Source organism: Physeter macrocephalus, chromosome 18 (assembly GCF_002837175.3).
Source record: "Physeter macrocephalus isolate SW-GA chromosome 18, ASM283717v5, whole genome shotgun sequence".
Lineage (NCBI taxonomy): Eukaryota > Metazoa > Chordata > Mammalia > Artiodactyla > Physeteridae > Physeter > Physeter macrocephalus.
Window position 1 is genome coordinate 103,596,804 of NC_041231.1, and position 10,668 is coordinate 103,607,471.

At 41.2% G+C, this 10,668-nt stretch overlaps 1 protein-coding gene across 2 annotated transcripts in view; it reads left to right on the plus strand.

The window, feature by feature from the left end:
* RREB1 (ras responsive element binding protein 1) overlaps positions 1 to 10,668 on the plus strand; it is a 124,678-nt gene that overhangs the window by 1,399 nt on the left and 112,611 nt on the right. The gene's annotated exons all lie outside the window — the stretch shown is intronic.

Here is a 10,668-nt window from a genome sequence, read left to right on the forward strand (position 1 = left end):
CCGCGGCATGTGGGATCTTCCCGGACCGGGGCACGAACCCGTGTCCCCTGCATCGGCAGGCGGACTCTCAACCACTGCGCCACCAGGGAAGCCCCCAAACCCTTCTTGAGCACCCTTCCGGAGAGTTGTCACACTTTTCCTTCTGCTGGTTTGGTCCAGGAGACCTCAGTTACAGAGTGCAGGGTAGGGCTGCGGAACCAAGGCCCAGAAAGCCATGAAGCTTCAGGCTCCGAAGAAACTGCTGGAGTTTTACTCAAGAAGCCAGGAGGGGTGTGTTATCCTCTAGAGAGATCCTAAGAGTTAGCCGAAAAGCTAGCTGACTTAGCAGTTAATGTAAATTTCTGTTTCCAAAGCAACCCTAGATAAAGAAAACTAAATTGAGATGCATTTTGCATTAAAGAGTCTATATTCATAGGAAGCAAAAACCGGTCAGTTGAATTTCGGTAAATTGAATCACAGTCTACATTTATATATAAAAGAGGAGATTATTTTGTGAGGAAAAATTTTGTGGAGATCTAACCATCCCTAGTCTATTTTTATTTTATTTTTTAACTTTGCTGTGTTTTCTCAGTAAAATGGGAATAAGAATAATAATGCTTGATCTGCTTTGGGGTGGTAGACTGGACTTTTTCTGTTACTTTCTAGATAGAGGATCTTCATTCAGTTCAACTGGCAAAAGTCTTTATTTTTGCTTATGGTGTTTTCCTGAACTGTACAACAGCTGAAGCTGGAAACGGACCAGTTCCATACGCTGGATAGTCTTGCATTTGAATGAAAATGGCAGAGTTATGCAGAACTTTTCTGGAAACTTGAAAAAAAATGAAGACGTTCATGATCTTAGATTTGGTCACCCTGTTAGGGAGCATGATTTCCTTCTGTGTGAGATAATGAGACTTTCAAATCTTGGTTCAAATCAGCACTGTTGCTATAGAAATGAATTGAAAATTTAAGTAGAAAATGAAGTGGCAGACTTCCTTTTTCCTCCCATCCCTTCTCCCCACGCCTCAACTTCTTCTGCATTTATGAAACATTTCTGTGTAGGGTGATCTTCATTTTAGTTATAAATCAGATCTATAAAGCAAGTTAAATTAAGGAATAAATACCAGTTAAGAAAGGATTAACAGTAGAGTCCTTAATATTGTGTGTTCTTGTATATTTAAAACATGTGTTACATAATTTGGGGGGCACTGTTCAAGAAATCGCCTACGTGTAGCAGGTTTTCACATAGATTATTTTGGACTATTTTGGACAATGCATTTGTAACCGTTTACTCACTGCTACCCCCAAAATATTTTTTTCATTGAACATGTGCTTTAAACATTTTAGCCACCTATTTTGTCTAGAACTGTGTTAATTTAAGCACTGTGGAGATTACACAGTGGAGAGAGGCATGTTCATGTTCCTGAAAAGACTGAAGTCTAACATGTTTTCGTTGGGGGTGGTTACAGCTAGATGATAAATATAAGAAGTTTAACAGTTTAGGCGTTAAATTAAAACACCAGGAAAAAATATGTGCCTATATGCATAAGAAGAGATGGTGGATTCATAGATGAAAGTTAAAATGAGTTGAGAAGTAGAATGAGAGACTAAAAACATTCTTTTCCTTGTATTTATTCTCTAAAATATTAGCAGTGAACCTGTATTGCTTCTGTGTAAGAATGAGGGTTTGCTCTTTTTTAGGGAGATGTTTCCAGACAGCTAGTGTACAATTGACTATCAATGAAAAGTCAGTTGCTAAGTGCTCAGAAACTTCCAGGGAGGGGGCAGAGGGCAGAGGGTGAGAGGGAAGGTGAAAGGGAGAGGGCAAACCCTCACTTAGCAAAGGCTCAGATGTGGCAGTGCTGGGCGTGTCCTGGGTAGCTGTGAGGTGGCAGCCATCAGGAAGTGCTCCCGAGGGAGTTGGTAGAACTTGAACTTAGGCCGTACAGGGTGTACACGATTTTAATAGCTAGAGAAAGAAAGACATTCCTAGTGGTAGAAGGAAGATAAGCCACGAGGCAGGAAGTTGCAGGGAACATTTGGGGAATTTGAATGGATCAGCTTTGCTACTGGAGATGGATCAAGTATGAAATTTGTCATTTGAATGATAGGTTTAGGGACAGACCAATTAGAGACCTTGAATGCCTGGGCCACTTTTGGTGTTAGGACTTCATCTGCAGGTAACGGGGAATTGTGACAGGATTTTGAGCAAGGAAAATACATGGTCACCGTTGGATCTGGGGAAGGTTAATCTTGTGAGTTCGGTCGGAGTGGGAGGGAAGGGACCATGAGCGGCTATTGCCACGGGGACCCAAGGGCCTGGACAAGGGTTGTATCAGTGGGACTTGGTTGGAAGGCGATGCTTGGAGAGTTATTTGTTTTCTTTTAAACATTTATTTATTTTTGGCTGTGTTGGGTCTGCGTTGCTGTGCGTGGGCTTTCTCTAGCTGTGGTGAGCGGGGGCTACTCTTCACTGCGGTGCCTGGACTTCTCATTGCGGTGGCTTCTCTTGTTGTGGAGCACGGGCTCTAGGCGCGTGGGCTTCAGTAGTTGTGACACGCGGGCTCAGTAGTTGTGGCTCATGGGCTCTAGAGCACAGGCTCTGTAGTTGTGACGCCCGGGCTTAGTTGCTCCGAGGCATGTGGGATCTTCCCAGACCAGGGCTCGAACCCGTGTCCCCTGCATTGGCAGGCGGATTCTTAACCACTGCGCCACCAGGGAAGTCCCGTGAGTTATTATAAACGGAAAATTGACAGTACTTTCTAGTGTTTGGATGTGGACCTGAAGCGTCCAAGATGACGGAGGATTTAAATCTAGATGCCTTGGCAGGTGGTACTATCAACAGAAATTGGAACAGGAAGCCAGTGTTTAAGGTAAATGGAGGGGTTGATTTCAGAAGTGGAATTGGAAGCTGTGACTGGAAGCTGGGTTTAGGTGATTCAGGGAAGATGGATGGGTCTTGGCTGAAAGTAGAGATGTGAGTCATCTACATAGAAGTAAGGGATTATTGGTCCTCAATTTGAACTTGGTGGCAAAGGACGAATTTTAGGGTACATTCATGATTAGAATTTATATATATACCTATATACCTATGTATACATTCCAAAATTCTCCTGGGAATTCCCTGGTGGTCCAGTGGTCAGGACTCTGTGCTTCCACTACAGGGGGTACAAGTTCGATCCCTGGTGGGGGAACTAAGATCCCTCAAGCCATGCAGGAAAAGCAAAACAAACAAAGAAACAAAAAAGAAACAAAGATTCTCCTCCTTCCTTGTAAAGCACAAGAAGGTAGTCATTCCTGAGGCTTTAGTTAGAGCCAATCTACTGAATCAGCATTGTGGTAACCCAAGTACTTTACCCAATAGCTCCCAAACCCGGCTCAACAGATTAAGGGGTCCTACCCCATAGGCACTGAATCAGAATCTCCTGGGCTGGCAGGCTGTGTGTTATAGAAGCGTTACAGGCCACTCTGATACGGATTCCTCTTGGGGAACCAGTGCCTCCGTCAGTTTGTTCTACAACCTGAGACCTCCCCGGAGCCTCCCGTCTCTCCCCAGGAGAGCAAGAGTTCTTCCTTTTCACGTGTTGGTTTCAACCTGTTCTTGTGTTTTGGTAGCTGACGGACAGCCATTGATAGGCAATGCTGGCAGTTGTTTTTATATCCAGAAGACCTGCTGCTTTCCAAACTTAGCACGGGTTTGGAAGCCTGGATGGATGGGTCAGAAGAACTCTGCCCTGCTAGGTAGGAAGGCGGTTTGGGGTTGAAGTGCTGTGTTCAGGGCTGACTCACATTCCGTCCATCGAAGTATGTCGAGATGATGCAATAATCCGGGCCCTGGGCAGACCACTTCCGGTACCTTTGGATACGCAGACCCCGGGCATGGTATTTGGCAACGTTCTCGGGAGGAGCCCTCTTCAAGGGAGCTGAGTGGTCAGAGGTAAGGCAGGGCCAGCTGTAAGCTCTAAACACCAGTCTAGAGTTTAGAGAGAACAGTCCAGTTCAGAGAGAATGGAGAGTCAGAAATTCAGGGTTGGATTTCTAAAAGATGATGGCCGTTCACACCTTTTTCAAGGAATACTTGTCTATCTGTGTATCTCACTGCTTTATCGTCACAAAAAACAAATGTCTGTCCTTTTGAGCAGCAGCAAACATTTTGTCACTTTCAGTTAAACCAGATGCTGATTTTCGGGCTGCAAGTTGTCATTTGCTCTTGTTTTTCCTTTCCTGTTTATAAGCCCGAAAGAGACAAATTCTCATGTCCGTATTATTACATGTCTGGTGGGCTAGCAGGCAGGCACGAATGATTACAATTGATCGTGGAGGTTGGAGGGGCAGCGTCCTCTCCCTGCAGAAGCCAATGGTGGGGTATTTTCCTCGTTGACCTTTTACCTTACCCCTACCAAAACAACAGTAGAAAATGATGGAGTCGGGGTTGTTGTTTTTTAAAATTGTGGTAAAGTACATATAACATAAAATGGACCATCTTCAGCAATTTTAAGTGTGCAGTTCAGTACCGTTAAGTACATTCACGTTGTTATGCAATGGAATCTAGGCCTTGAACTTCATTTAGAATATAAGGGAGTATTCGAAAAATATCAGAAAATGAAACCCAAGGTACTCAAGAAACTGTGAGTGAGAGAGGATGGTATAAAGTGCAGACCCTTAGAGCACTCATGTGAGAGGTGAGAGATGGCCCATCTGCAGGATGGCCTTGCCCGAGAACCGCCTTTTCAGCAGCTATTTGTGAAGTTACGAGTACAGGGGGAAAAAGGCAGTTTTCTGCTTGAGATTTCTTTAAGAAGCCAGAAATTGGGCTAGCATCATTTTTTTTTTATTTTTAAAAATTCTATTGAAATGTAGTTGATGTACAATGTTGTATCAATTTCTTCTGTCTAGCAAAGTGACTCAGTTATACATAATATGTATATATTTTTCTCATATTCTTTTCCATTATAGCTAGCATCTTGATACACAGATTTTAAAGTCTTCTGGAAGCTCTGAGTGTCAAATGAAAGAGCTCAAATGAGAATTTACAGGATCGAATTTACACAATTTTCTAGCGTCTCCAGAGTTTGTTTTGTGTACTCTGTGGCGTGTATAGAGTTTTGTACACGTTTTGTATTCTCTTGATGCACACTGAGGGGTAGGTAGTATTTACTGCTGTTGTCCTAGTTTTCCTAGTGACATGTATCTTATTATTATTTATGAAAATATGGGTATTAACAGCCAAAAAACTTCTAAATGAGCAAGAACCTCTAAATTTATGAGCATGTCAATGATCACATGGTAAATAGAACGATTTTTAAGGTTAAATAGGTAAGATTCACAAGAAAGATTGGAGACATTATTGCTGTTCACTTTTTTTCCCCCATTAGAAAACTTATTTTCACAACCCATTACTGTTTGCACTCACTCATAATACCCACAAAACAGGTTTCAAGCTGCTCAGTCCAACAGGATGTCAGCTGCAGTTCCAAAGAAGCTGTGGGTTCGTGTTTTACCAAAGGAGAGATGCTTTCATTTCTCTCTCACGGCTTTGGGAATTTGTGGCTTGTTTAACAACCCTCCATTTAAAAAGCGCTGCTGAATTTGAGAAAATTTACAGAATGGCTCTGAGTTTATCTTATTCCAAACTGCTTTAGTAAACTTTTGTTTACCAGTCCTGTGAAGATGTGTTAAAAACCAGCTTGACAACTTTTTTTTCATATAGCATGCTAGAGGGCCTTGAGAAAAGAGTTTTGAAAACAATATCAGCATTGGAACTAAAACGGAACGCTTTTAAACAAGAATCCTCATATGTTTCTCTGCGTTTGGAGGACTTATCTTGTAAAAGTCAAGATTTCATAGTAGGACTGAATTACCAGTGGAAGGTTTTCCTACGGTAGCAATAACAGGTAAAGGCAATTAGAATTTCACGAAGAACTTGGAAGATGGTTTCTTTTCTACATATTCACAATCCTGCACCCACGCACGACACCAGTATAATTTACTGAACTCTGTTTAGAAGCAGTCTTTTTTTTTTTAAAATTATTTATTCATTTTTGGCTGCATTGGGTTTTCGTTGCTGCGCAGGCTTTTCTCTAGCTGCGGCGAGCGGGGGCTACTCTTCGTCGTGGTGCGCGGGCTTCTCATTGCGGTGGCTTCTCTTGTTGCGGAGCACGGGCTCCAGGCGCGTGGGCTTCAGCAGTTGTGGCATGCGAGCTCGGTAGCTGTGGCTCGCGGGCTCTAGAGCGCAGGCTCAGTAGTTGTGGCGCACGGGCTGAGTTGCTCCGCGGCATGTGGGATCTTCCCGGACCGGAGATCGAACCTGTGTCCCCTGCCAATGCAGGCAGATTCTTAACCACTGCGCCACCAGGGAGGTCCTAGAAGCAGTCTTTTGAATACAGAAGCAGATTTTTGAATCCTTTGCACTCTGATGGTATTGAAATACAGATTTCAGACGAGAGCTCTTTCTAAAGGATTACTTTGAGAGTCACGGAGTTATTTTTTATAAGGTACGGTCACTCGAGAGATTTGAAGGCTATGAATCAACAGTTTTGTATTGCAGTTTTAGAACATGTTTGTCCTTGAAGCCATGAGCTTCAGCTGATTTGCCAAGGGAAAGCAGCAGTCAATTCATGGTGCTCCATCATTAATCTACAGAAAGTGAAAGTTCAGATGGTCCTGGGAGTCTAACATATCTCAATTTTGAGGTTTCTTTTAAAGCTGAGTTCTTACATGTTACTAGAAAAATAGTCCAGCTTTTAAAGTAAACAATCCAGCAATCGACAGGTGCCTATCTTATGGTGAAACCCTGTGATGCTAAATGTAGGATATTTCTGGGCTGTGTGTTGGTACAGAGCCATCTTGCTGCATCACCGTGCCCTCCGCTGTGTCATTTCTGTGTTGAACAGGGCCTTCAGCCTCCTGAAATGTCAGCCGAGGCCTCAAACTCGTGTGTGTTTTCCTTTTGATTACCTTGGTTCTGGGCCAGCCTCGTATTTGACACATCCAGCATAGGCAGTAGAGTTGCTTCTTGATGTTGAGCTGTTAATCTTTTTATTGTTTCCTGTCACTTTTCCCCATAATTGATCCTCTTGAGCCCAAGGGAGGGAAAGTGATGAAAATGACTTTGAAAACAGCTTTAAAAAGGAGTATTTTATGTTGGACTTGGGTCTTACCTGAGACGGTAAAACAATGGAAAAAGCACAGTCTGCTTTGTAAGGCAGAACCTCAGCCCTCACACCGAGTGAGCTAGATCCGAATGGATGCTTTGCAGGAGAAGTGAAGAGGGTTTTCCTGGTGTTTTTGCAGTGACTCAGATGTGCAAGTGTGTGGAGTGAGGGATGGTGAGAACTCACAGGTGGTTTGCATTTAGTTCTATGCAAAGGCTACAGAATGGGGTCCTCTTTCCTTTGGAATTAAAAATACAATTCTTCCTGAGCTGTAGGCTTTCTCGTCTATTCTCTCCCCAATATTCCCTCTATCCCACATTCAATTCACTAATTCTTGCTTTGGCTTTGGAAGCTCTGCCTCTACCCAGCCCTGGAGCATGCCAGGTCACCCACTGGAATTTGAGAAGAAAATATTAGAACCTCAATTGTATTTTTAGCTTGTCCTTTTTTTTTTTTTTTTTAGTTAAAATTGTGGTAAAAAAGATATAACATAAGATTTGCTATCATGATCATTTTTAAGTGTACAATTCAGTGGCATTGATTACATTCACAGTGTTGTGCAACCATCACCGCTGTCTATTTCCAAAATTTGTCATCACCCCAAACAGAAACCTGCGCCCATTGAGGATAACTCCCCATGTGCATCTTGACTCTCTAATCTACTTTGTCTCGTATGCCCGTTCTAGATATTTCTTATGAGTGGAATCATACGATGTATGTGCTTTCGGGTCCGACTTATTTTTTTGCATAATATTTTCAGAGCTCGTCTATGCTATATCATGTGTTAGTACTTCATTTCTTTTCATGGCTGAATAATATCCTATTATATTGTCTGTATATAGTACATTTTGTTTATCTGTTCATCAGCTGATGGACATTTGGGTTGTTTCCACACTGGCTATTTTGAATAATGCTGCTGTGAACATGGGTATAAAAGTGTCAATGGAAATCCCTGTGTTCAGTTCTTTTGGGTCTATGTTGAATATTTACCTAACACTGGAATGGCTGGGTCATGTGGTAGCTCCATGTTTAACATTTTGAAGAACGGCCAAACTGTTCTCCCCAGTGGCTTACCAATTTATGTTCCCAGTAGCAATATACGAGGGTTCCAATTTCTCCACATCTTTCCCAGCCCTTGTTATTTTCCATTTTTTTATTATAGCCACCCCAGTGGATCTGAAGTGGTATCTTGCGGCTTTGGTTTCCATTTCCCTGATGACTAATGATACTGAGCATCTTTTCATGTGCTTATTGGTCATTAGTATGTTCTCTTTAGAGAAATGTCTATTAAGTCCTTTGCATTGTGCATTCTTCTATATGTTTCATAATGCCTAAGAGTAGTATACAGTTTATAAATTAAAATATACATATGCTAGGATATATGCAAAGTGTTTTTTAAAGATGGGGGATCTACTTTTTGAAAGTTTGGGATGTACTTTTTAAATGTCCATTATTATGGACTATAAAAATGATCTATTTTATTTCTTAGTGTGCCTAACCTTAGCAGGAAAATACTGATGAAAATTCCTAAGCTTTTTTGAGGGGGGGGCGGGCGGAATCTTATTTGGTCAAATGTAATGTGTTTACTGGAGCCTCCGTAATGAAACTAACCACAGGGTCCCAAGAATATCTTTTGGGATGTTTTCTTTCCGTACTTAAGAAAGTAAATCTCCTTGGATGGTTTTCAAGTTAGACTTGGCTATGCTCAATCCTATTTTGTGGTTAATAATGGCATTTCAGGGTTCTAGCGTATCTTATTAAGAGATGGAAATGGTTTTTCATGCCATGTCACATAGGGGAGCCAGAAGGCATAGAATGAATCTAAAGGAAGAGGCTTAGCTCTGAAATAATAATGATGATGATGATGATGATAATACTTACTATGTCATGTATAAAACTAATTTGATTGTATAAAGAGATTAGCTTTGGGGGGATTGAACTGGCCTATTTAATGACCCAGTAAAAGCATTTTAGGCCTTGGATTTTTTTAAAAAAACAGATTGGTTTTCCCATTGTTGTTCTATTCTCTGAAAGTAAACTTTGTGCAGTTACCCTAAAATGCCAACTTCTATCAAGGGCGTGACATCACCATCCTAGCACATCCTGGTGTATTTCTTGGAAAGTGTCCACACTGGCAGGCATTTTCCAAATAAAACATTTGTTTCAGTAAACAAGTGTTTTACCCAGCAGCCCAAGTGGAGAATTTTAAAACCAGTGTTTGTTTTGCAAGCAAACATTTTGTTTCAATCCTTGCAGCTAAACAAGTGGGTAAGATTTAAGTGGCCTCCTGGTAAAAACAAATGCAGACCATTTTCAGAAAACTTCAGCTGAGCAGAAATCTTTTTGCTGTTAGAGTGTGAGTTTAGACATTCAGAGAAATAATTGGTACTTTCTGTAGAGTTCTGTACTTGGTTTCAGTCAGAGTGGAAAGTCTTAGGTCTGGGTAAAGGCTCTGAATATATTTTTTTAAGGCAAAAGATGAAGAAATATAAAAGAATCATTAAAAGTATTAGTTTTGCATATTTAAATTTTATAGCTTGCCTTTGAAATGTGACTAAACCATCATCAGGTATTTGCTCTGCATTTGTTACCTCTTTTCTAATTATTTTGATGGTAGTTCCTCCAATGTGTCATAGAATCCAACATCCACGTTAATTATCAGCCTTCATCTTTTGACTTTTATAAAAATGGTGGTATAATCAGACTTTGGTGAGCTGTTATTACTTTTACTTAGGGTTCCTTGTAATTGAACATTCTTTCTGTCTTTGATGGACTATCTTTTGGAATACGTCTTTGAATTTTTTACATTTGAAAGTTTGCTTGTGATGTGCTTTTCTTTTTAAAAAACAGGCCTCTTTCCTAATCAGGACATAGGTGGTACTGCACCTTCTTAAGAGGATAATCAGAAATTTTGATATATAGCATATATGCAGGAGTATTAAAATATATATATATGTTTTAATTAGCAAGTGGACATGCATGTAACCCCCATCCAGATTCAGCAATAGAACATGGCCTTAGAATGTTCTCCGCTTTAAAACCACCTCCCTCTTCTGTCCATAGCAAGTTTACTGCTGTGTAGGGATCCTTAAATGACATCATTTAGTTTTGCAAGTGTTTGGTGTATATTACATTTTACCTGTTTGTTTTCATCAACGATATAATCATAAGACTTAGCCACGCTGATGCCTGGACCTGTAGTTCAGTCGTTGTCATTGTTTGGGGTTCCTGTCCTGTTGATGGCCATTTGAACTGTTTCCAACTTTTGGCTCCTACGACAAAGGCTGTCAAGAACATTTATATGTATATATGGCTTCTAGAACAGTTGTGCAGAAGTTTTTCTAGGGTGCATGTGGTGTGGCGTGGGCGGTGGATTGTTGGGTCGCAGGATATTTGTATTTTTAACTTTACTGTAACTCCAGCCTATTTTCCGAAGTGCTGGGTTCAGTTTGTGCTCCTTTTTTTTTTTTTTTTTTTTTGTGGTACGCGGGCCTCTCACTCTTGTGGCCTCTCCCGTTGCGGAGCACAGGCTCTG